Genomic DNA, 17,162 nt, shown 5'->3' with positions numbered 1-17,162 from the left:
GTTCTTTGCATAAACATCTAGACTATCACTGTTCCTTCTTCGCTTGCTGGATACATTCCCTTTTTTTGCTTGCATATAATATGATGGTACACCTCAGAGCTCATTATATAGTATGATGGTACATCTCACAGCTCATTATATATTATGATGGTACACCTCACTGTTCCTATATAGTATGATGGTACCACCAACAATCCCCCATATATTGATGTTTCACCTGATAGTCCACCTCAAAACCCCCCATATAGTATGATGGTCCCACCAACATACCCCTATATAGTATGATGGTCCCCTTAATAACACCTCCTATATAGTATGATGGTACAACCCACAGCTCCCTATATATTATGATGGTTCAACTCACAACTCCTATGTAGTATGATGGTTCAACTCATAGCCCCCTATATAATATGATGGTCCACCTCACAGTCCCCCCATTTACTATGGTGGTCCACCCCACAGCACCTTATATACTATGATAGACCAAATGGCCCAACTCACAGTGACCTATATAACGTGATGGTCCCCCACAACCACCCAAAGATTTAAAAAATCTCTACAATCACCTAATTCAGACATCTGACCCTCAGCAGCGTTTGACTCCTCTTCTATCCATTCTCGCAGTGGACGCTGGCGGCGTGATGCAGTGACGTTATTGCACTACTGACATCACCTGTTGCAACTGGCCTCCGGAAGGTCGCAGCCAGAAAGGACCTCAGCGGCCTGCTGGGGCAAGTGACGGAGCCAGCAACTTTGTGCTCCATCACAACTGTTAACAGTATTGGTGTCTTGAGGATGCAGATTCTGATAACAAGGTAGATGAAAAGGTGTCCCACGACCAGACAGGCCTTTCTGGCATTTGCCAGAATTGCCAGTCCGGCCCTGCTCTATGCCATGGATTCATCAATCTATGCATGCTGCATTTTTAGTGACTTTTTTGCCTCGGCTCCCAGATCCTGTGCTTGTGCAACTCTGACTGGCATCCCCCTGATCCTTAGGCGCATCCCTTCAGGTAATATGTACCTCTCCAAATAGGCATTTCTTATTGGTCAATGCCACCAATCCTTCCACTTGGTATAATGTATGTGTTCATATCAGTCTGTCTCTCTTATTTTGGCAACAGCCTTAGCCTTCTACTATTGGTATTTCAGGTACTATTTCCTCATTTATATAAACCTATAAAAAACACCTGCTAGGTTGCAAAATCAAAAACCCAAATGTAAATGAAAATTCACAACCACACAGAAGAGGTAACAAAGAACAAAATGATTTTATTAAGATGACATATACATAATAATACAATACTAAATATGGACAAAAATGGTGAAGGGAGGACATGCCACTCATACCACCAGCAAAAAGAGATGTTGATGGGTTGCTGGGGGTGGACACAACACGTTCAGGCACCCTGACTCCACAACCACGCTGGGGAGTGCCCAAGAAAAAGACCAATGGCAGGCAGTGATATACCTAAATAGATAAAACCTCCAAATGGATAAAGTGAAAATAGTTCAGGTTAAAATAACCCATAAATCCATGACACCATCTGCAGCAAGTTGATGCTGCAGCTCTCTGGAGATGGTCTGAGGATTGTCCTTGACTGATCTCACCATTCTTCTTCTCTGCCTTTCTGATGTTTTTCTTGGCCTGCCACTTCTGGCCTTAACAAGAACTGTACCTGTGTTCTTCCATTTCCTTACTATGTTCCTCACAGTGGAAATTGACAGGTTAAATCTCTGAGACAGCTTTTTGTATCCTTCCCCTGAACAACTATGTTGAATAATCTTTGTTTTCAGATCATTTGACAGTTGTTTTGAGGAGCCCATGATGCCACTCTTCGGAGGAGATTCAAACAGGAGAACAACTTGCAAGTGGCCACTTTAAGTAGCTTTTCTCATGATTGCATACACCTAGCAATGAAGTTTAAAGCTCAATGAGGTTACAAAACCAAAAAAAGTGCTTTAGTAAGTCAGTAAAAAGTAGGTAGGAGTATTTAAAACAAGAAAATGATAAGGGTGCCCATACTTATGCACCTGTCAAATTTTGTTTGAATGCAGATTGCACATTTTCTGTTAGTACAATAAACCTCATTTCAAGGCAGAAACATTACTGTGTCCAACAGTTATTAGATATATGAAACTGAAATAGCTGTTACAAAAAAAAACAATTTTTATCAAACATTAAGCTTAAGAATAATAGGGGTGCCCAAACTTTTTCATATGACTGTACCTTCCAAAGCTCAATCAAACTGTAAACCTCAGCTTTGACACTCTCCCCTTTAATCCATGACAGTAAACCGGGTAAAACTGTCCGAGCATCATCAGAAGGTCAGTCATATCAAGGCGAGATGCTTCTACTGCAACAGTCCCAAACATGTAATTCGCTCCTGTCTTGAAAAGCCAGAAAATTTAAAAGTCTAGAGCCAGTAGGAGAAGCTACCCTGGGTGAGAACTACTCCTCTCCTCCACTGACTCTGTCTGTATCCGTTTCCTGTGGCAACACCCATATCATTGAATCAGCCTATCTGGACTCTGGCTCAGCAAAAAATGTCATTCCATAGGCCGTAGTGAATCGATACCAAAATCCCTTCTGGCGTCTTAAGATTCCTTTGGTGGTATCATCCTTGGATGGGAGGCCTCTATCCGAAGCCATTCTATTAGTTTTGGAGCCGGTAGAACTTCAGGTAGGAATGGTACACTCAGAGAAGGTCTCCTTTTATGTGCTACCATGTCTGTCCCATTTCTTGCTCCTGGGCCTGCCTTGGCAATGGGCACACAAGTCAGTCTTGGATTGGAGATCCAGAGAAGTACTGCGTAGGGGTTAGAGCTGTCACAAGAAATGTCTTGTTTCCTTTGGTCCTATTTGACCTCTGGCTACTCTATCTAACTTTCCAGGCTTGGCTCCCGCTTATTGGACCTAAGTGGGCATCTTCAATAAGAAAGAGGTGGAGACGCTACCACCACACAGGCTGTACTACTGTCCTATAGACGTTCTTCCTAGTTCTTCACCTCCTTGAGGCCGCATCTATCCTCTCAGGCTGAGACCTGGGTCATATCCGAATATATCAAGGAGAATTTAGTCTAGCGATTTATCTAGAAGTCTTCTTTCCCAGCTGGAGCAGGGTTCTTCTTTGTTAAGAAGTAGGATGGCTCACTCTGTCCCTGTATTGACTATAGAGGCGTCAATCAAATAACAATTAAGAATACAGTAAGAATCCTCTGTCCCTCATCTCTGAGTTGTTTGATCGGCTCAGTGGTTCCAGAGTCTTTATAACCTGATCTGCGGTGAGCATATACTGTAACCTGATTCGTATACACCAGAGGGAAGAAGCGAAGACTGCCTTTAACACCCAGAAAGGCAATTATGATTATCGTGTGATGCCTTTTGTACTCTGCAATGCTCCAGCAGTCTTACAACAACTTGCAAATGATATCTTGATATCTTCTGGGGTCTACTCTAGTCTTGTGTGGTGGTTTACGTGGACGACATACTGGTGTTCTCCCCGGATCTACCCACTCACAGAAGGGATGTTCGTCAAGTCCTGCAGAGGTTGAGTAAGAAACGTCTGTACACCAAGTTTGAGAAGTGCATCTTTGAGCAGACATTTATTCCTTTTATGAGACTGGACTGAGAATAAATCCTGAGAAGTTATCTGCTCTTCTGAAGTGGCCCCGTCCTGATGGCCTGAAAGCTATCCAGCGGTTTCTGGGATTTGCAACTTACTACCGACAGTTCATTTTTTATTTCTCCTCTCGTACTGCCCCAATTTCTGCCCTGACCCACAAGGGGGCTAACCCTAGGGCACAGAACCCAGATGCTGAACGTGCCTTTTCTTTCTTAAAACAGGCCTTATCTTCAGCTCCAGTGCTGCATAGATCTGACAGTAAAAAACAGTTCTTTTTGGAAGTGGATGCATCTTCCCCAGGGTCGGTGCCGTTCTTATGCAGAGTCTACTACTGGATGTATGGTGACATGCAGTTTCTTTTAAAAAACCTTCTCGGGTCCAGAACACAACTACACAATTGGTGATAGAGAAAATTTGGCTATTAAATTAGTTTTGATATTATTATAATTTTTTTATATAGCACCACTAATTCCATGGCGCTGTACATGAGAAAGGGTTACATCTAGTGTTGAGCATTCCGATACCGCAAGTATCGGGTATCGGCCGATATTTGCTGTATCGGAATTCCGATACCGAGTTCCGATATTTTTGTGATATCGGAAATCGGAATCGGAAGTTCCCAGTGTATGGTTCCCAGGGTCTGGAGGAGAGTAGACTCTCCTTCAGGCCCTGGGATCCATATTCATGTAAAAAATAAAGAATAAAAAATATGGATATACTCACCCCTCCGGCGGACCCTGGACCTTAGCGATGTAACCGGCAGCCTCCGTTCCTAAGAATGCAGTGAGCGTAGGACCTGCGATGACGTCGCGGCTTGTGATTGGTCGCGTGAGCGGTCACATGAGCGGTCACGCGACCAATCACAAGCTTCGACGTCATCGAAGGTCCTTCACTCTGCATTCTTAGGAACGGAGGCTGCCGGTTACATCGGTAAGGTCCAGGGTCCGCCGGAGGGGTGAGTATATCCATATTTTTTATTTTTATTCTTTATTTTTTACATGAATATGGATCCCAGGGCCTGAAGGAGAGTTTCCTCTCCTTCAGACCCTGGGAACCATCCAGGATACCTTCTGATATTTGTGTCCCATTGACTTGTATTGGTATCGGGTATCGGTATCGGCGAGATCTGATATTTTGCCGGTATCGGCCGATCCAATCCGATACCGATACTTTCGAATATCGGAAGGTATCGCTCAACACTAGTTACATCCAAGACTTCTCCCGTGCTGCGCCTATCCTCTGGAATGCTCTACCCCAAGATATTAGGACCATTCACAATTTGCATAGTTTTATTGCTATACAATTCATCCCTTACAGCATCTGTTTTTTAGAATGTTTATTGTATCTACTGTTCCCATTATAATTTAGTTTCCTGTATCATATTATGAGATGTGTATAATATATGGTTCTTTATAAATACAAGCAACACAAATTATACTATTGTTCATTGTAGATTATGATATAGAGACATTGTTATTGCTCTGATTCTTAGTTAATCCTTTCATATTTTTTGGTTATTACTATTTTATTTTGTCTTCTGGCCTGTGTCCAAAATTCAGATAGGCGCAAAAATTCTCCACACTTTAAAAATCCCATCAGCGGAACTGGAGGAGGAAAATAATATTTATTTCACGTCTATTCATCAGAAGAAGGGGACAAATCCAGACTTCAAAGGAGTATGGAACACATAAAATCACTCACTGAGAAACTTTGAGGGAAGTTTTTAGTTAATAAAATATTAAAGGTTTTGTTTATTTAAGGAATTATTTGCAAAGAGAGAGTATTTTTACTGGAATTTAAAAATTGATGATTTAGTATGTAATACTTTCCATTTCTAAGTGCTATCATTTTATATTGTAAATATACATCTACAGGGGACAAACAAGCTTTCCTGGTGCCTTATTTTCTTTTATATTTCATCTCTCATTTTGAAATGAGTTAATTTTCATTAAGTCCAAGTGGGTGTTATCAGACAGGTTTCACTGAGGGTGTGTATTTCTTCCCCCTGTATTGAGTTAACTAATCATAAGCTAGCAGCAACACTAAGGGAAAATAAGATTATGCCCCCCACAATAGCCTGGGAGCAGATTTCTCACTATGAGGCATATAATGACAGACAGACTCTCACAACTCTCTTGTTGGGTGTCCCGGGCACAAGGGGCTCCTTCACTGTCCCTAATGCTAGGGGGCACCTTAGCTCACCCTACTCCTCGGCTTACTTCTGAAGGTGAAGACGCCGGGGCCACATACCTTGCCTTAACTCCTGAATCCACCCTCCGTCTTTACCCTTCCTCCACCCAGGGAAGAGAGGAGTAGTAGTGTACTGCAATACACCAACCAGACTTAACAAGGCAATAAGAAACAGGGGGTAACGAAAATACCAACCATACAAATATATGCACACACATATAACAGAGGAAAGCATCGGGGAGTGGAAGATGGTGTAAAACCAAGGTAGGAGAAGAAAGGGAATTATCACACACTCAAAACAACAAGTCACAGATAAATCCACTAACAGCCTACTCTAATAACCAACAACAACAACCTCCAGCCATACAGCATATGCTATCTCTGATGATGTGTGTTAATCAGGACCCATATTATATAGGAAACGGGAGTGGCTAACAGTGCTCAGTTGAGAGGCTTAGCTCCAAAAGCTCTCAACCCTTGAACTGCCAAAAGTAATTTACACTGTTTAATATTAAGGTGAAGTGCTTCTATTCAGGAGAATAGTAGGAGGAATCAGATGCTGCGGTCTTCTGGCTCCTCTCTGTTGCGGTAAACTGGTGACACAGCCCTGATCTCACTGCAGAGCCATTACAAGTTGCTGTGATCACAGCCAACCTGAGTATCATTAATAAAACATTTTGTGCTTTTCATCTTCTGGCCTCCCATGGGGGGTGGGAGAGGCCATACAGCTGAAATGGCAGCACTGTAAAAGGAAAGTTGTAAATTAATGTTGTTTGTAATCTGATACAGCTAAACTCAGCTGTACTGCCCCTCCCCCACATGGACTACCAGCAGAAGGGAGTGCAGAGGTGTCAGTAATGACACTCAGGTCTGCTGTGATCACAGCAACTTGTAACCTCTCTGAAATGAAATCAGGCTGTCTGTCATTATATGTCTCACAGTGAGAAACCTGCTATAAGCTATGGTAGAGGTGTGTTCTTTCTATCTTTAGAGGGTGTTGCCTGCTTATGATTGGTCAATGTCATACAGGAGGAAGAAAAATACACCCACAGTGAAAGATCCCTGATAATGCACACATGGATTTAACTAAAATTAAGTTATTAGATGTCATATACTTTGATTGTTAATATCTCTGCAAAGAGGGCCAAAATTAAAATAAAATTTTTTTATTCTGCTCTGTCACTACTATTACATCATGCGACCAGTTCAACATGACAAATTTGGTGACATATCTTCTTCAATAGTGAAATAATTTGTGATGGACACAACTTCTTTCCTCACTCAGCACAATGACCACTGTGCACATCACAGAGCATGTGCAAAACATTTCTTTGTAGACAATAGGTCAATTTTTTGACAAATATGCTCAAGTCTCTGTGCTTAGCCATGGAATAGGACAAAACATTTATCATGGCCATACTCCTCAGCAGTTTGTTTTATTACATATTTACCTTATACTGGACTTTTATTAAGAATTATTAGGCAGATATTACTGATGTTAACGTGATCTCATATATGAGAGCAGGGCCAATGTCTGCTCTTGATTGCGGTTCGCAATTACCAGATTTGACATTTTGTTTTTAACCCCTTAACGACCGCCAATACGCATTTTAACAGCGGCAGCTAAGGGTACTTATGCTTCAGCGCCGCTTTTTAACGGCGCTGAGAAATAAGTGCATAGTGCCCCTCAAAATCGGAATTTCTCTGGGGTCTCAGCTACTGGGGGTAGCTGAGATCCCAGAGAACATAATTTGGATAGGTTTTTACCATCGACCCCAGTGTTATGATTGCCATTATTAACTGTATAACGGCGACCACAAAAAAAAATCTGATTTTCCATTTCATTTCTTTCTCCTCTGATATGATCACACATCAGAGGAGAGAGAAATGGGGTCCCCCGATTCCCCCAGTACCCCTGGAGTCCCTGCATCTTCCCATGAAGTCCCCCGGGCCGCCGGCATCTTCTTCTGGGAGAAAATGGTGCCGAGTTCTGCCGGCCGGCACCCAGCAACAATAGGAAATTTTTCCTATTGGTTCAATTTGATTACTGTGATAGACTATCACAGTGATCAAAATAATAAAAATAGTAAATCAAACTCCCCTTTATCAACCCCTTAGTTAGGAATTTATAATAAAATAAAAAATGTATTTATTTCCATTTTTCCATTAGGGTTATAGTTGGGCTAAAGTGAGTTGGGCTAAAGTTAGGATTAGGGTTGGGCTAAAGTTAGGTTTAGGGTTGGGTTAAAGTGAGTTGGGTTAAAGTTAGGATTTGGCTAAAATTAGGGTTAGGGTTGGGCTAAAGCTAGGGTCAAGGTTGGGATAAAGTTAGAGTTGCGGTACAGTTAGGGTTAGGGTTGGGCTAAAGTTAGGGCTACTGTTGGGCTAGAGTTAGGGTTTTGGTTATGGTTGGGATTGTGGTTAAGGTTAGGTTTGTGTTTAGGATTATAGTTAGGGTTGGGATTAGGGTCAGAGGTGTGTTGGGGTTAGGGTTGGTGCCACCATTGATTCCAGCCAATTTTACATTCAAAAAGTCAAATGGTGCACCCTCACTTCTGAGCCCTGCCATGCGCCCAAACAGTGGCTTTCCCCCCCATTTGGGGTATCGGCGTACTCCGGAGAAATAGCACAACACATTTTGTGGTCCATTTTCTCCTGATACCCTTGTGAAAATAGCAGTTTGGTACCAAAGTAAATTTTTTGTGAAAAAAGTTAAATGTTCATATTTTCCTTCAACATTGCCTTAGTTCTCGTGAAGCACTAGAAGAGTTAATACACTTCTTGAATGTGGTTTTGCGCACCTTGAGGGATGCAACTTTTAGAATGGTGTCACTTTTGGGTATTTTCTGTTATATTGACCCCCCAAAACTCACTTCAAATGTGAGGTGGTCACTAAAAAAAATTGTTTTGTAAAATTTGTTGGAAAAATGAGAAAATGCTGGTCAACTTGTAACCTTCATAACTATTTTGTGTGATACGCTCTGATTTAAGAGTACAAAAATTAAAAGTTTGAAAATTGCAAAATTTTAAAACTTTTTGCCAAATTTCCATTTTTTCCATAAATATGTACAAGTTATATCGAAGAAATTTTACCACTAACATGTTGCTCAAGATGTCATGAAAAGACATTCTCAGAATCAGTGGGATACGTTGAAGCGTTCCAGAGCTATAACCTCATAAAGTGACAGTGGTCAGAAATGAAAAAATTGGCTTGGTCATTAACCCCTTTCTGCCATCAGACATACTATTCCGTCCATGTGACCTGAGACTTACTTCAAATGGATGGAATAGTACGTCATTACCGATCGGCCGCGCACTCAGGGGGTGTGTGGCCGATTGGGGCTGGGCATCAGCTGATTCTTACAGCTGACACGGACCACTCCTGGCACTTTAACCCCTGGAACATTGTGATCAAACATGATTGCAGCGTTCCGGAGCCAGCACAGGGGCTAACAGTCCCTCTGCCTTTGGATCGGAGACCCCAAGGCACGCCACGGGGTCCCGATCGCTGCCATGGAGACCTGATCATCATGAGGACATCTGGGGCTCCACTGCTGAGAGACTTCCTGTCATGTGCAGTTCATGTCAGGAAGTCTCTCAGTGTCAGTGCACAGAAGCTGCAGCGCTGACAGCTTCTGTAGCATGCAGATCTGCATGCTATAGAAGCGATCAGCCTGCAAAAAATGAGTGTCCCATAGTGGGACAAAGTGTAAAAACAAGAAGGAATTAAAAAAAATGTTTTTAAATAATTGTAAAAATATATAAAAAAAATAAAATAAAAAAAAAATATTTATTCTATCAATAAATGAGTAAAAAACAAAATAAAAACAATAAAAGTACACATATTTGGTATCACTGCGTCTGTAACAACCCGCCCTATAAAACTGTCCAAAGTTAACCCCTTCAGTGAACACCATAAAAAAAGGCAAAAAACAATGATTTATCATCATACCGCCGATCAAAAAGTGGAATAACACGCGATCAAAAAGACGGATATAAATAAACATGGTACCGCTGAAAATGTCATCTTGTCCCACAAAAACAAGCCACCATATAGCTCCATCATTGGTAAAATAAAAAAGCTATTGATGTCAGAATAAAAAGATGCAAAAATAATTATTTTTTATATAAAATAGCTTTTATTGTATAAAAGCACCAAAACGCAAAAAATGATATAAATGAGGTATCCCTGTCATTGTACTAACCCAAAGAATAAAACTGCTTTATCAATTTTACCACACGCTGAACGGCATAAACGCCCCCCCCCTCCCTCCCCCCCAAAAAAAAATAAATTAATGCATTGCTGGTTTTTCTTTATTCTGCCTCCCAAAAATTGGAATAAAAAGCGATCAAAAAATGTCATGTGCCCAAAAATGTTATCAATAAAAATGTCAACTCGTCCCGCAAAAAACAAGACCTCACATGACTCTGTGGGCTAAAATATGGAAAAATTATAGCTTTTAAAATGTGGTGATGCAAAAACTATTTTTTGCAATAAAAAGCTTCTTTTAGTGTGTGACAGCTGCCAATCATAAAAACCCGATATAAAAACCCACTATAAATAGTAAATCAAACCCCCCTTTATCACCCCCTTAGTTAAGGAAAAATAATAAAATTTAAAAAATGTATTTATTTCCATTTTCCCATTAGGGTTAGGGTTGGGGCTAAAGTTAGGATTACAGCTATGGTTGGGATTAGGGTTAGGGTTGGGATTAGGGATAGGGTTGGGATTAGGGTTAGGGGTGTGCTAGGGTTAGGTTTGTGGTTAGGGTTATGGTTGGGATTAGGGTTAGGGGTGTATTGGAGTTAGAATTGGGGGGTTTCCACTGTTTAGGCACATCAGGGGCTTTCAAAAGGCGACATGGCGTCTGATCTCAATTCCAGCTAAATCTGCATTGATAAAGTCAAATGGTGCTCCTTCCGGACAAATTGCACAACAACTTTTTGGGTCCAATTTCTCCTGTTACCCTTGGGAAAATAAAAAAAAATGGGGATCAGGTTTGCGGAAAAAATATGATTTTTTTTTATTTTCACGCTCGGGTGCTATAAAATTTAGTGAAACACCCTGGGGTTCAAAGTTCTCACCACAAATTTAGATAAGTTCCTTGGGAGATGTAGTTTCCAAAATGAGGTGACTTGTGGGAGGTTTCCACTGTTTAGACACATCAGGGGCTCTCCAAATGTGACATGACGCCCGCAGACCATTCCATCAAAGTCTGCATTCCAAAACATCAATCACTACTTCCCTTCCGAGCCCCGACGTGTGCCCATACAGTAGTTTTCTCCCACATATGGGGTATCAGCGTACTCAGGCCAAATTGGACAACAAATTTTGGTGCCCAATTTCTCCTGTTACCCTTGGGAAAATAAAAAAATTAGGGACTAAAAGATCATGTTTGTGGAAAAAATATGATTTTTTTTTTTATTTTCACTCCCGGGCGCTATAAACTTTAGTGAAACACCTGGGGGTTCAAAGTTCTCACCACACATCTAGATAAGTTCCTTGGTGGGGTATAGTTTCCAAAATGAGGTCACTTGTGGGGGGTTTCCACTGTTTAGGCACATCAGGCACTCTCCAAATGCGACATGATGTCCACTCTCAATTCTAGCCAATTTTGCGTTGAAAAAGTCAAATGGCACTCTTTCCCTTCTGAGCTCTGACATGCACCCAAACAGTGGTTTACTTCCACATTTAGGGTATCCGCGTACTCAGGACAAATTGATCAATAACTTTTGGGGTCCAATTTCTCCTGTTACCCTTGGGAATATAAAAAAATTTAGATCTGAAGTAATCTTTTTGTGAAAAAAATTAAATGTTCATTTGTTTTTGTTTTTTTAAATGCTGAGAAGCACCTGAAGGGTTAATAAACTTCTTGAATATGGTTCTGCGCACCTTGAGAGGTGCAGTTTTTAGAATGGTGTCACTTTTGGGTATTTTCTATCATATAGACCCCTCAAAGTGACTTCATATTTGATATGGTCCCTAAAAAAATGGTGTAAAAATGAGAAATCGCTGGTCAACTTTTAACCCTTATAACGCCCTAACGAAAAAAAAAAAAATTTGGTTCCAAAAATGTGCTGATGTAAAGTAGACATGTGGGAAATGTTACTTAGTAATTATTTTGTGTGACGTATCTCTGAGATTTAAGAGCATGAAAATTCAAAGTAGGAAAATTGCTAAATTTTCAAAATTTTTGCCAAATTTCCATTTTTTTTCCACAAATAATCGCAAGTCATATCAAATAAATTATACCACTGTCATAAAGTACAATATGTCACGAGAAAACAATGTCAGAATACCTAATGTTAAAGATAGGTACGCAGGCCGCATGCCGGCCGCATGCAGAAGTAGGCGGAGCTAGAGGTGGAGGTGCGGCCGAGGGCGGGGCTTCACGGAGGAAGTCCGCAGCCCTCCGCAGCTCATGCAAACGCTAATGTGAAACCGGCCTTAGTGTTATGAATGCATGGGAAGAGTTATAGAGAACTATGTAGTGGATAATCCTGAGTATTGGAGACCGCCACTTTGCAATTGTCCCTTTGATCCTCTGTACATTCTGGTTAAGTCCATTGGGCTGCTGTAAAGAAAATCTATAGAAAAAGATCAGGCAAAATAGCAACCCTTGTAATCATGTCTAGAATCTACGAGTGACAAAATATATGATATGTAGAAAATAAAACAGCGGATTTGCACATATTCTATAAAGAATGAGGGTGGACCTTCAGAATAATTTCTTCCATGGAGCCCAAGAAACCCCAGCCCAAAGCTGCTATAATGTAGATGGCCTCACTGCACCCAATGAGAGGCTCCAGAAACTTTTCAAGGGGAAAAAGTGTAAAATAAGGTCTGCAGTCCACTAATCGCCTTCCTTGCCAACGTGTACTTCCTTGAGATAAACAGGAAGAAATAGAGTTGACCCCCACAAAGTACACCAGAGTAAGCTATTGCACTAATGCAGCCTACTAAAGAATAGCATGAAAATATCTGGATAACTACAATATATATTTAAAATGTATTTTATATGATCTACTTAATATTATGTGCTGTATATGAACTCTACTATAGTGGGCTGTTGTATGTTGTGATGACAATAAAGATGGGTAAAAGGCCTTATCTTACATAATAAATGTTTAGATTTATCTTACATAGACAACTTCTTTTTTGTTTGATGTAAATTACTGCAGGCACAAATTTTTGCACCTTTACCAAACAGCTGAATTTACCCTCAGAATCTGCTCTTGGCTATACATATAGTATTACATAGAGCCATTCTAATCAATGTCTGTGGCTTTCCACCCAGGCTCATACAGAGGGTTCCTAAAGACATTTATATGTCCTGATACACTATATAGACAGGGATTGCTTTTGGGAGTTGTCTTTTTTGGAAGTAGACATGTGGTAATTATGGACACCCCTCTATTTTTCCATATAATGAATGAAGTCCAAATAAGTAAGTTTGGCAGGGATCAGACATTAATTTTAAGATAAGTTAAAAAAATATATATGTAGAAATGAAATTAGCTTTTAATTAGTTACAGTGTAACGGCTTTTCTAACAAAATAAATGGCATGGCGACATGTAGTTAATGTTTCAGCAATATGTGATTTGTAATAGTGCAAAGAGCTTAAATGAAATGAGCCTGAATTATTTATTAGAAGAATTACAAAAGGACCTGTGTGCACCTCTAAACTCAGAGCATTCTGATAAGAAATACAAGACGTGTTAATTTTATTAGACAGTAATGGGTACATGTTGACGCTGTAAAGTTAAGTACAATTCTACAAGATAGATGTGTGGGGTAATGGAGAATATGCCATTGATCATCACCCAGCATTAGCCATTTGCATGACACTAACATTCTATTTAGAGCTGCTGTTCTGTTTCAATAACAATGTATGTAGCAGTGCACTACATGGACTTTAAGAACACTAGTTGCCCACAGTTCTAACCACCGGCCACAGGGGGTCACTATTTCCCCTGTTACTCCTCTATAGACGCTTGCTGAAACTTTTGTACAGGACATATATATTAGAGATGCGCGGACCCCTGCATATTCGGATGAACAGTTAAAATAAGTTTGGGTTCGGGTACAGTTATAGTACCCGGACCTCATTCACTTGAATGGGGGGCCCGAACATCCAGTGTTTGCAACGCTGTCATGTGCATGACAGCGTGGCAAACACTGCCTCTGATCGGCGGCAAATTCATTACCGCCAGTCAGACAGCAGAGGTTCCCACGCTGTCAAAAAAGAGGGTGAGCCCGCAGCTGTGATCGGAGGAAAACAATTTACCACCAGTCACTGGCATCGGCTAATGGGACTACTGCTCCCATCACCCTATATCTGCTGCCGCTAATAACAGCAAGAGTAGGCGGCGTTTGATGGGAGTATTCATCAGCCAGCGCCTGCACTCCAAATAAATAATAAAAAAACCAGCGTGGGTTCCCCCCATTTTTAACAACCAGCCAAGCTAAAGAAGACAACTAGGGACTGGTATCCTCAAGCTGGTAAGGGGCCATGTATATTGGTCCATCCCAGCCTAAAAATAGCAGCCTGCAGCCGTCCAAAAAAGGCGCATCTATTAGATGTTCCAATTCTGATATTTTGCCCGACTTCCCACTTTCCCTGTGACATTGGCAAGTGGGGTTTATATTTGTGGGGTTGATGTCACCCTTATATTGTCCGGTGTCATCAAGCCCACAAATTAGTAATGGAGAGGCATCTATATGATGATTTATAGATGATGGCCACCCGCACACTGCTTATACCGGGGTCCTGCATTGCCTCGGCAATCTCCAGCCCCAAGGCTTATCTGTCTTCCCTCTCTTGTTGCTACATCTGCTCACACTATATCTCACTGCTCTACACTACACCCATCTCCAGCTCCTCCCAACCTTGAACACCCCTTATATTCTAACTATACTTGGTCTGGCTCTCATTTCCTTTCTCTATTGTGCACCACTAGACTATACCCAATACTATTCTATTCTACAACTACCCTCTAATATTGGCCCTCACATCTTTCCCTATTCTTGTATCAATATCAAACATTAAATGTAAAACCCTTATGCAATATAACATACACAATACTATTCAGATACATGTAAGCATTGTTCACATTACTTCAATTTAACTGTAAACACAAACATTAGAGGAAATGTGCATAACAGCTTCTGTCACCCACTTAGGCTACTTTCACACTAGCCTCGTACGATGCACGTCGCAATGCGTCATTTTGGAGAAAAAACACATCCTGCAAAGTTGCCCGCAGGATGCGTTTTTTCTCCATAGGCTTGCATTAGCGACGCATTGCCACACGTCGCATTCGTCGTGCGAAGGATGTGTCGTGTTTTGGCAGACCGTCGGCACAAAAAAAGTTACATGTAACATTTTTTTGCGCGTTGTGTCTGCCATTTCCGACCGTGCGTGCGCGGCCGGAACTCTGCCCCCTCCTCCCCGGACATTACAATGGGGCAGTGGATGCGTTGAAAAACTGCATCCGCTGCCCCCGTTGTGCTTCTATTTCACAGTATGTGTCGGTACGTCGGCCCGACGCACTGTGACGGGCCAACGCTAGTGTGAAAGCAGCCTTACACACGCAGTTCGTTTGGTGCCAAAATTAGGCAGATATAGGCACTTAATAGCACCATCGTCCAGCAGACTCAGTTTCCTGAGCCACCAGAGACTACAGCAGTAAATCAGAATCTAGCGGAATATACATAGGTGTTCGGGTGAACAGCCCCATTTTGCTCACATGGTTCTTAAAGTGAACACCAAGGTATATAAATCATTCTAGATGGGAATTTTTTTGCAAATAAGACGTCCTTCATTTGGATACACGGTGCAGAACTAAATCAATAACTGGATTCTACTTAGGAGCCAACCTTAGGTGCCAACTCCATCTGAGCAGTGCTCATTTACCCACCAATGGGGATAAATAGGTTTAGCGTCATTTCGTTAAGTTTGTGAGTTGCTGTGATGCATCACCAATAGGCTATCCCTGACATTCAGTTGATTTATCTGAGACTCTGGAACAATGCTCAACAACCGCACTAAGCAGGTGCTCGACTAGGTAATTATAGCATCATCAGTACTACTTCCAGGCCTATGAATTTGTTCAGCACAGTGGTCCTAGTCAGTCTTGTCTGGGTGTGTGTGAGTTAACTTGGTTAACTTTTTTGTTTGAAAAGTATTCTATCTAAATTCATGAGTAAAAGTTCTTCTGGCAAGTTTGGCATTGGCTGCTTTCTTGTTCACAGCTTCACTGTATCCTGGGGAGTCCACCGCGGTACACAGTCTACAGATGTACAGCATCTCATCCCATGCTGTTACTTGGAGAAAAATGAAAGGCAAATCAAAATTTCACCCATTACAGCCTCAGAGGGATTACTAAAATTGATGTAGAAGAACCTGAAATAAAATAGAGCAGATTTACTAATACCATCTTAAAAGGAACTTGTCAGTAGCTTCATGCTGCCGGAAACAAAGATTGAATCCTGCATTACAAGCATTATGTTTTACTATGAAAAGCTGTAGTGTTTCAGAGAAAAACATATTTGATAGTGGGGCCAAGAAGAAGGTGATGAGCCCAAAAGGTAGCTCCCTGCCAACTTCAACTTCTCCCCATCCATTCACCTAGACTATCAGGTTTCTGTCTATACACACACACACACACACACACACACACACACACACACACACACACACACACACACACACACACACACAGAGAATGACCTGTCTGTGGAGCTGATCAGGTGGGCAGATTCCCGTGGGGGCCTATCTCTTCGATTAGTCACCTCGTCTGTTGCCACGCTTTCAACTATTTGTGTTCTCTGAAATGCCACAGCTTTCAGAGTACAACATAGCTATATAGAATATAGGAGCAAAGTGCTAATTCTGTGGTTCAGGGAGAATGAATCAGTTGACAACTTAGAATCAGACTAGATATGCCAAATTTAACAAAGGGTGATGCTGGATGATAAATTGGGCATGGTTTAGACAATTGTGTGCAGCTTTATCACGTCTTGTTTGATTTCCTTTAGACCATTTTTCACACCCATTTGCCACCAAACAATTGCAGGCTCAGAGTGCATGTTTTCTGTTTGTAAAATATTCTGCTAGGATATTTTATAGGTTAAAATAATCAGAGTGCATTAGTGTCAGCGCATGGCAAGAGACCCAGGAGGATCCCACTGTTGACACAGAGGCATAAAAGACTAGACTGCACAATGTACTTGAGTAAAGGTACCTTCACACTGAACGATATCGCTAGCGATCTGTGACGTTGCAGCGTCCTGGACAGCGATATCGTTGAGTTTGACACGCAGCAGCGATCAGGATCCTGCTG

This window comes from Ranitomeya variabilis, chromosome 5 (assembly GCF_051348905.1).
Source record: "Ranitomeya variabilis isolate aRanVar5 chromosome 5, aRanVar5.hap1, whole genome shotgun sequence".
Classification (NCBI taxonomy): domain Eukaryota; kingdom Metazoa; phylum Chordata; class Amphibia; order Anura; family Dendrobatidae; genus Ranitomeya; species Ranitomeya variabilis.
This window is presented reverse-complemented; position numbering follows the sequence as displayed.